The 9,284-nt window shown below is 36.5% G+C and overlaps 1 pseudogene; it reads left to right on the top strand.

The window, feature by feature from the left end:
- The first annotated feature begins 269 nt into the window (after positions 1 to 269).
- Positions 270 to 7,059, top strand: LOC148117635 (uncharacterized; annotated as a pseudogene).
- The last annotated feature ends 2,225 nt before the right edge of the window (positions 7,060 to 9,284 follow it).

The following is a 9,284-nucleotide window of genomic DNA, read 5'->3' as shown; positions in this document are numbered from 1 at the left end:
TTCTGAAAGAATGGTTATGGTGATCTCTATTAATCTCAGAACAAAGCTGCTTTTGTTCTGTGCAGGAGAGCAATTCAGAAGGCCCCAGCTGCTTCCATAGAAGACAAGGAATCCATTTTAACTAGACCTGGCTTGTTGCTTTTCTCAGGGTTGTGACATTACTGTAGAGAATTTCATCCTTTATTTTTTCTAACCTTTAATTTATTTACTTATATGGTGTTTTGTGTGAATATGCCTGTGCACAGTACCTACAGAGGGCAATAGAAGGGATGAGATACGTGGGACTGGATTTAGAACAGATGGTGAGCTAGCATGCAGGGTCCAGGAATGCAATCAGGGTCCTCTGTAATAGCACCCAGTTCTCTAATTGCTGAGCCAGCTGTCTAACTGCTCTTTTTAATTTAAAATTAAGCCCCAAAAATGTTAATTAAAAGAAGTTACATTACTTTTGGGGTTTATTTGTTTATTTCATCCCTGCCACAAATCCCTTCCAACTTCATCCTTGTTAAGTGTGGGTGAATAAGTATGCTGATACATGAATGCAATTCACTGCTTCCATTTTTGTTGGTTGTGTATGTAAGGATAATGGACTGACTACGTTTCATTGGATAAACCGTTAGGGAGCTGATCCCTTCCTAAGAGTAATTCTGTCAAATGGAGGAGAAATCTACTTTTTAATCAACATTAGTTTTCTGACCCTGACTAGGCATCCTTGGACAGTGTGGTAGTACATTCTTTTAGTACCAGTAATCTTGAAACAGAGGCAGGAAGATCACTGCAATTTATGGTCTTTGATACATAGTCTGCATACATACATACATACATACACACACAAACACATACACACACACACACACACACACACAGGAAAAGAAGAAAACTGAGTTACAAGAAAAGGATCACTGGAAAACTGGAACAATAAAGGATCTCTTAAATGCATTTCAAGTGTCTGCTACTACCGCCCATATAATCACTTTCAAAAATAAATATATTCAAACATGAGCACATGCCATTAATTCCAGTCTCTGGGAGAAACTGAATATTTGACAGTGGGTAAACACCTTATCATGTGACCTATAATGCCCATCATGAGCTGGGTATTATCAGATCTATCAAGTTATAAAGTAGGACATGTACATCTGTAATCTTTTATCAAATGCAAGTGGTGTATAAGAGATCAGAACCAAGCAGAGGCAAAGGCACAAGGAAGCTACATGAAGAAGTGGCCAGATGCCAATCATTTCTACTCCTGTTACAATGCCTTCTGCTGTTAAACATACACCTATAGCCTATTCCTTATGATTGGCTGAATAAGGAAGAGAAGCCTAGGGCCTGGCTGATGGCTCTATACATCGTGCTGGAACCAACAAGAATTAGACAGCTGCAGAATTGCAACCCCTTACTGGCACAACACTGAAAGATACTCATAAAGGGAAATCTTCACAGTGGGGAGAAGTTCAAAGAGTAGACATTTTCATACAGTTTATTTGGAAGAATTGACTTAATGTGCAACTAGCAATTTACTGACTGATGGACTCTATCCAGTGCGTTGGCTGGATAGTTAGGGGTTAGTAAAGGGCATGATTAGAAAATTAGTGAGACAAGAAATCTGAGGAAGAATAATGTGGATAATCTCCAGAAATGGGAAATGTGTATAAAGATTCTTGTATTCCATGCAAATAGGATGAAAAGGTGACTTCAGCTGAGGAGGAGTTCAAAACTCAAGCAGACAGGATGACTCTTCTTTTAGAACTTGAAGCTGTAAGGCACACCTTTAATTTGTGTCACACCTTCTGCTGGAAGGACAATAGAAGAGAAAAGGTGGGGTATCATTTCTGTCTCTATTAGGGGGCCTTGATTACCAGCCTCAGTACCCCCATAGACCTCCGTAATGGATATCTACAGCAGGGGAGGATTTGAATGTAAAATTAAACTTAAGAACATTACTTCTGTGTCTTCTTTATTTTTCATGCAAGAGAAAAAAATGAAGTGAAGGAAGCACATAGAAGAGAAAGAATAAGGAGAAGAGTAAGGAGAAGAACAGAGATTAAGTGGAAAATGTAGAAATAGTGAGGAGAAGAAAAAGAAGAGCAAGAATAAGGGCAGATCTCCATGAGGTTTCTAGTTTTTACAGACATAGGTGGAAAACCTATAGGCAAGGAAAATGATAACAGGCATATCAAAATCACAAAAGCGGCCGGTAGAACTTGACAAGGCAATACACCAGAACAGGTGACCTGACCCAGGAAAGAGCCAGCATTCAAGGGAAAATATCTTACTTTCCAAACAATTAGATAAAGTTACTAGATGTGATTTATTGGTAGGCCATGACCTCATGGTGATATACAGATTAATGGAGATGGGTTATATTAATATGTAAGTGTTAGACAATAAGAAGTTAGAGATAATGGGCCAAGCAGTGTTGTAATTAATAGTTTCTGTGTAATTATTTTTGGATCTAAGCTAGCTGGGTGGCTAGGAAGGACAAGTGGCCCTTTTTTTGGAACAAATTGGTGCCCACATAGCCAACTAAATCCATGTAAAACCTGAGAGGGCTTGAAAAGGAATTCCAAGAAAAAAAACATAGAGAGGTTTAACACAGCGTGTTGCTCTTTGCTGATGGCATGCCACACCTCCTTTAAGAGAGGTTTTCCTGACTCAGCAGCAGCAGCTGGAAAAAAAGATGCACCATTTTGACATGTAGAATTTCAGGGACGTGCCGCTAGTATGAGCTCTAGTTCTTTCAGGAGACCAGGTATTTGGATGGGGTTTGTGAAGAGCGTGCTGAAGCTTGCATAATGGTTGCATGTACTGGCTGTGTGCCTGGAAGTAGGGCAGTGAGTGCAGCTTATATGCAGCAAGCAGCTCTGCCATGCTGGACTGGGTGGGGAAAGCAGTCTCTGCTGTATTTCCCTTAGCAATGATGCAGCTTACATTTTTAAGAAGTGCTTAGCATTTTAAAAAGCACCCCTGGACAGTAAACAATTATAGGTATGCAATAAAAACAAATGCAGACAAGTGTGAATCTTTAGTAGGAGAAGCCTGTCTAGATGAAATTCCTCAATGTATGTGGTCAGTCTTAATACCCTCAACTATTTCCTGACATTTATCTCTACTGTTTTGTGTTTGTCATTAATTTGACAATTTTTTACTTATACTGAAATGATTTTGCTATCATAATAGGCTTGATTTATGTATTCTATATCTTACGTATATTCTATAAGTAAAAATAAGATATAGCAGAAACAGTTGCTTTTACAGAGTTTGACAACCTGCTATTTTAATTATTTTGTTTGCTTGTCTGAGTAACCCTTACTGTGTGGTTCCAAATACCTGAAAGTAAAGGGGGGCATCATTTTTGGCTCTATTCATTTTTATATTTTAGGGTGATAGCCCTGGAATACAGGTTTTTTATATGTCAAGTGTATGCTGCTGTGCTGAGCTTCATTTGTATCTTGAATTTTAAAATTTCAAGGAGGGTTTCACTCTGATTCCCAGGATGTCATGTATTTATGACATTAATACTGCCTGAGCATTCTGATTCAGTTAATTGCAAGTATATGAAATTCGTCTGGCTTGTTATTCTTGACTTGATTTTTTTGTAAAATCAATATGACAATTTTATATGTCTGGATATTAATTACATGGATACCTGGTCATCATGGTGATCAAAAGATCTCAGAATTCCTGATCATGGAACAATGAAAATTTGTGATCTCCATATAAGTACTGGAAAATGTGCTCACCGCCACTCAAGACCAGCAAGAACTCTGAAATACTCTGCCCTCTCACCAGCCCTGTGTTGATTATTAATGACCAACATTTATATTTCTAGTGTTTTCATCTGTCCATTTTAACTGCTTTATACATGAAGTTCCATTCTACAAAATGTTATTGGAATTACAGTTTAAATTATGGCACTTAGATAGCTGGAAGATGAATAGAGAACTGGAATGAATGCAAAATTATATGTAAGAACTTGAATAAATGTCTTTCAGTTCTTTCTGTTCCATTTGTCTGTTTCATTGATTTTGCAATGGAGACAGTGTCTTAATGTGTTCTTCTACCAGTCCTGGACCTGATTGCATAGGCTTTACTGACATTCTACTTAGAGACAAATATATCCACCTCTGTTTTCTGAGTGTTGTGGTTAAAGACACAATAAACCCAGTGTGTCCATATTACTTTTTTTGTGTGGTCTGTAATTCTTCATACAATTTTCTCATGCATACTATATACTGTTGATCTTTTTTGTTGTCTCTTCCTGTCAATAAACATTGCTCTTCTGAGGTGAAAACCCTTATAAAGAGTACAGAAATGACAAGAGTTTACTTTGCTTTTCAATTTTTCTTCAAAAGTGACTGTCTATGTCATGGAATAAGAGTAAGGAACACCAGAATCATATGTCTATACTCTGAAAGAAGTATGCATTTCCAACATTATCACTGTCATGCTTTCCATTTTACACATGTGTGGTATATTTTAGAAGGCAGTGACTTATGATGATGTGTATATCAACTTCACTAAGGAAGAGTGGGATTTGCTGAATCCTTCCCAGAAGAATTTTTATAAAGATGTAATGCTGGAGACCTACAGGAACCTCATTTCTATAGGTAAAATTGAATTTCCTTCATGTTTCAAAGTATGGAAACAGCTTTTCCTTAGTTAAGGATGTTGTTCTGCAATTTGATTTAGAAAGAAGAATGAGGTGAATAAAGCAGTCATATTTCTTAGGTGCACTTAAGATAATAAGCTAAATGTTGAACATTGTTAAATGATATGACATATATTCTGGTGCTGTATTTCAGGTTACATTTGGGAAGACCATAACACTGAAGAACTATGGCAATGTTCTAGAAGACATGCAAGGTAATTTTCATGTGCAAGTTGATAACAATGTGCCTCTGATGATACTGTAATTTTTCCTAGAACTTTTAAATAAAAGCAACAATGCACTAATCACAGCTTTAAGTGCATAGATGGTTATTAAATCCTCATGAATCCATATACCTCAATTTCATATCTGTGAATTATTCTTCCTTTCCTATGTGTATATAAGCTTATGAGCATAGGGATATGGAAAGATTTAACATACCTCTCCTTGAGAACAAAAAGAAGATCAGCAATAGTCCCCATGTAGAGTATACTTGTTGAATTTGATTCAAGTATACAATACTGATGGTTTTCTACATCATTATTAATATATAAACATTACAAAAATGCCACATGAGTTCTAGGTTTGTACAAATACTTCTGAATGTCCTAGTTCACTTAGCAAATATATATGATTCACAGTATAGTAAAATTTATGAATGCAGTAAAGTTGGTAAATCTCTCAGTGTATTCGGTTGTCTTCAAAAGTGTGAATAATATAATATAAAATGTTTTTGTAAATGTGAAAAGGTAAACCATGACAAAGGAATTTATCATTATACTCATATTCCTAGATGCAACCTGATCATTAATTAAAAAGCAAACATGATTTTAAACAGAGTTATGAAGTTTTAATACCTAATTCCTTTTAGAATTGGATCAAGTTATAAAATTAATTCGTATAGATATATTGTTCAACAGTGTCTTGAATGAGGTAAATCTTTTAAATGTGCCACTTATTGTTGCAGGATTGAAAGGAATTCAAATGGTGAGAAGAAACTTTCCATGTATCCTCACTGTGTTAAAGCCTTGTCTTATGACACTCACCTTCTACAGAATGAAAAAACACATAATGGGCAAAAATGCTCTAAAAGTAAGCAGTGTGGTAAAGCCTTTGCTTATCACAGTAATATTCAAGTGATTAAAAGAAAGCATACTGGGAAAAAAACCCTATGAATACAGTCAAGATGATAAAGACTTTGTTCTTTATGAAACTCATCAAAGTCATAAAAGAATACATCCTGGAGAGAAAGCCTATGAATGTAATCAGTGTGGTAAGGCCTTTGCTGAAAACAGTGATCTTCGAAAGCATAAAAGAACACATACTGGAGAGAAACCCTATGAGTGTAAACAATGTGGTAAGGCCTTTTCACAACACAGTAATCTTCAAAGTCATCAAAGAACACATACTGGAGGGAAACCCTATGAATGTAATCAATGTGGTAAGGCCTTTGCCCAGCACAGTAAACTTCAATTGCATGAAAGAACACATACTGAAGAGAAACCCTATGAATGTAATCAGTGTGGTAAGGCCTTTTCAAAACACAATAATCTTCAAAGTCATCAAAGAACACATACTGGAGAGAAACCCTTTGAGTGTAATCAATGTGGTAAGACCTTTTCACAACACACTAATCTTCAAAGTCATCAAAGAACACATACTGAGAGTAACCCTATGAATGTAATCAATGTGGTAAGGCCTTTGCCCAACACAGAAGCCGTCAATTGCATAAAAGAACACATAGTAGAGAGAAACCCTATGAATGTAATCAGTGTGGTAAGGCCTTTGCCCAGCACATAAGCCTTCAATTGCATAAAAGAACACATACTTGAGAGAAACCTTATGAATGTAATCAATGTGGCAAGGCCTTTGCCCAGCACAGAAGTCTTCAATTTCATAAAAGAACACATACTGGAGAGAAACCCTATGAATGTAATCAATGTGGTAAGGCATTTGCCCAGTACAGTTATCTTCAAATGCATAAAAGTACACATACTGGAGAGAAACCCTATGAATGTAACCAATGTGGTAAGGTCTTTTCCCAACAGTGTAGTCTTCAAAGGCATAAAAGAACACATACTGGACAGAAACCCTATGAATTTAATCAGTGTGGTAAGGCCTTTGCCGGACACATTGGTCTTCAATTGCATAAAAGAACACATACTAGAGAGAAACCCTATGAGTGTAATCAATGTGGTAAGGCCTTTTCAAAACACAGTAATCTTCAAAGTCATCAAAGAGCACATACTGGAGAGAAACGCTATGAATGTAATCAATGTGGTAAGGCCTTTGCCCAACACATTAGTACTCAATTGCATAAAAGAACACATACTGGAGAGAAACCCTATGAGTTTAATCAATGTGGTAAGGCCACAAGGATTACAGCTAGAAAGAATCACAAATAGCTTTGTATCCTATAAAGGTGCAACTGTGCAGAAGAAGGTAGACTAGTCCTCTCCTAAGTAACACTGGTTGAGATTCAGGTAGAGGAAAGCTAAAACCCTCACTAGTGCCTTCTACTCATGGAGGCTGTTCTACATCCTATACTGAGCTAGAAGCTTTTATTGATTTTTGGTAAGGTCAGGAAATTCCCTGGAATTCAAATCATATGAGGCTTCCTATACCTATGAGAAACACTGATGATTGTCAGAGAGCTTGCTTATTAGCAGGACATCTGTGTGGTTATGAAGATCACCAAAATCAAGCTTTAAATACACTGTCTAATTGAGCTTCTTGAAACTGGTCCCTGGAGCTCAAAATAAATTGCCATAACAGTAGCAATCATCAAGGGTCAGCACCCAGGGAATATAACATGGCCTTCCATTTGACTCTTTGGGGATGGAGCTGTGGGAACTGATGGTTATGAGCTGGTCATCCTAAAAATTTTGGTTTATCTGCTTGGAGGTCCTCAAACTCATCAGACCATGGGAATCCTTGTCTAAAGCACAGGTAAGCGTGCGAGCAATGAGAGGTACAGGAGGAATCACAGAGTGCAAAAAAACACATGAAGAAGTACCTAGGAACTCACATCATGGCAATGACAGAAAAGAGAATTGCATTGGGGGCAGGAGTGATCTAAAAATCTAGTGACATGGAGCTCATGAGGTATTTTGAATTTCTTTGTGTGGAAAAGTATGTGGAATTGAGTATAACACCTATGCTTCTGGCTGAACCTGCCATTGACGGTTTTACAACATCAAGGAAAAAGATTGACACAGAAACTACTTATATAATATGAATGAGAAATGCAATATAGTCGTAATATAATTCTCTAGAAAATGGTAATCAAATTCTAAACTTTTAGAAACTAAGATTCATATTTTGTAGAATCAGAAAAGAATGGGAGAAAATACTCCAAATTTTCAGAATAACAATTATAAAGTAATATTGAACATGTTGTAAAACACGAAAACCTAAAAATTTTATACATGTTTTTAAGCCTGAAGGATACCATGAAGTGAAATATGACAGGCATGAAGAGTCAAATCTCATGTGAGTTCATTAGTATGTTTTGTTTAAAATTTCTGTTATAAGTTGGGGGTATAATTATGGTTACCAGAAGATTGTGAGTGGTCATCAGGATGGAAGATAGAAGGTGGTTACAAGCAATATTTTCTTGAAATAGTAAGATGGCTACAATTATTATATCATAAAAACATCACCATTAAGAATAGCCACAAATAAAATATAATATTGTGGAATAACTCTAAAGAAGTGGAAGATCTGTATGACAAGAACTTTACACTTTGGATTGGAAGAAAGAAAATGAAGGAGAGACCAGAGAATGGGAAGATCTCCCATGCCCTTTAATAGGTTGAAATTAATATAGTAAAAATGAAAATCTTTCCAAAAGCAATCAACTGGTTCAATACCATGCCCATGTAAATCTCAGCAAAATTTTTCAAAAACCTTAAAAAAAACTCAACTTCATATAAAAAAGCAAAAAGACCACATCATAAAACCAACCATATTGAATCACAAAAAAAGAGAATGTGAGAAGTCTATTTGAGCTCATTAGCACAGGAGACCATTTTCTAAATATAACCACAGCAGCACAGACACTGAGAGTAACAATTAATAAATGGTACCTCCTGATACTGAGAAATTTCTGTGAACCAAATGACATGATCAACAATACAAAAAAGATTGCCTATAGTATGGAAAAAAGAACTTCACCTACTGTCCCCCCCACACACTGGACAGAGGACTGATCTCCAAAACATACAAATAACTAAAAAAAAAGATTGTCATCAAAAGAGCAAATAATCCAATAAAAAGTGGGGTGCAGACCTAATCAGGGAACTCTCAATACATGAATCTAAATTGCCTGAGAGAAACTTAGGTAAATTTCCAACGTCGTTAGTGATTAGAGAAATGAAAATCAAAACAACCCTGCGATTCCATCTTACTTCTGTAACAATAGCCATGATCAAAAACACTGATGACAATTTAAGCTAGAGAGGATGTGGGATTAAGGGAACGTTCCTCCATTGTGATGGGAGTGCACACTTGTACAGCCACTTTGGATATCAATATGGTGATTTCTCAGAAAATTAGGAAGCAAACCACCTGGTAATTGTACATGCGTTTAATCCCAGCACTTGGGAGGCAAAGACAGGCAGATCTCTGT

This window comes from Myodes glareolus, chromosome 27 (assembly GCF_982192425.1).
Source record: "Myodes glareolus chromosome 27, mMyoGla1.1, whole genome shotgun sequence".
NCBI lineage: Eukaryota > Metazoa > Chordata > Mammalia > Rodentia > Cricetidae > Myodes > Myodes glareolus.
Note: the sequence above shows the minus strand (reverse complement) of the source record. Positions and strands in the feature narration are given on the sequence as shown.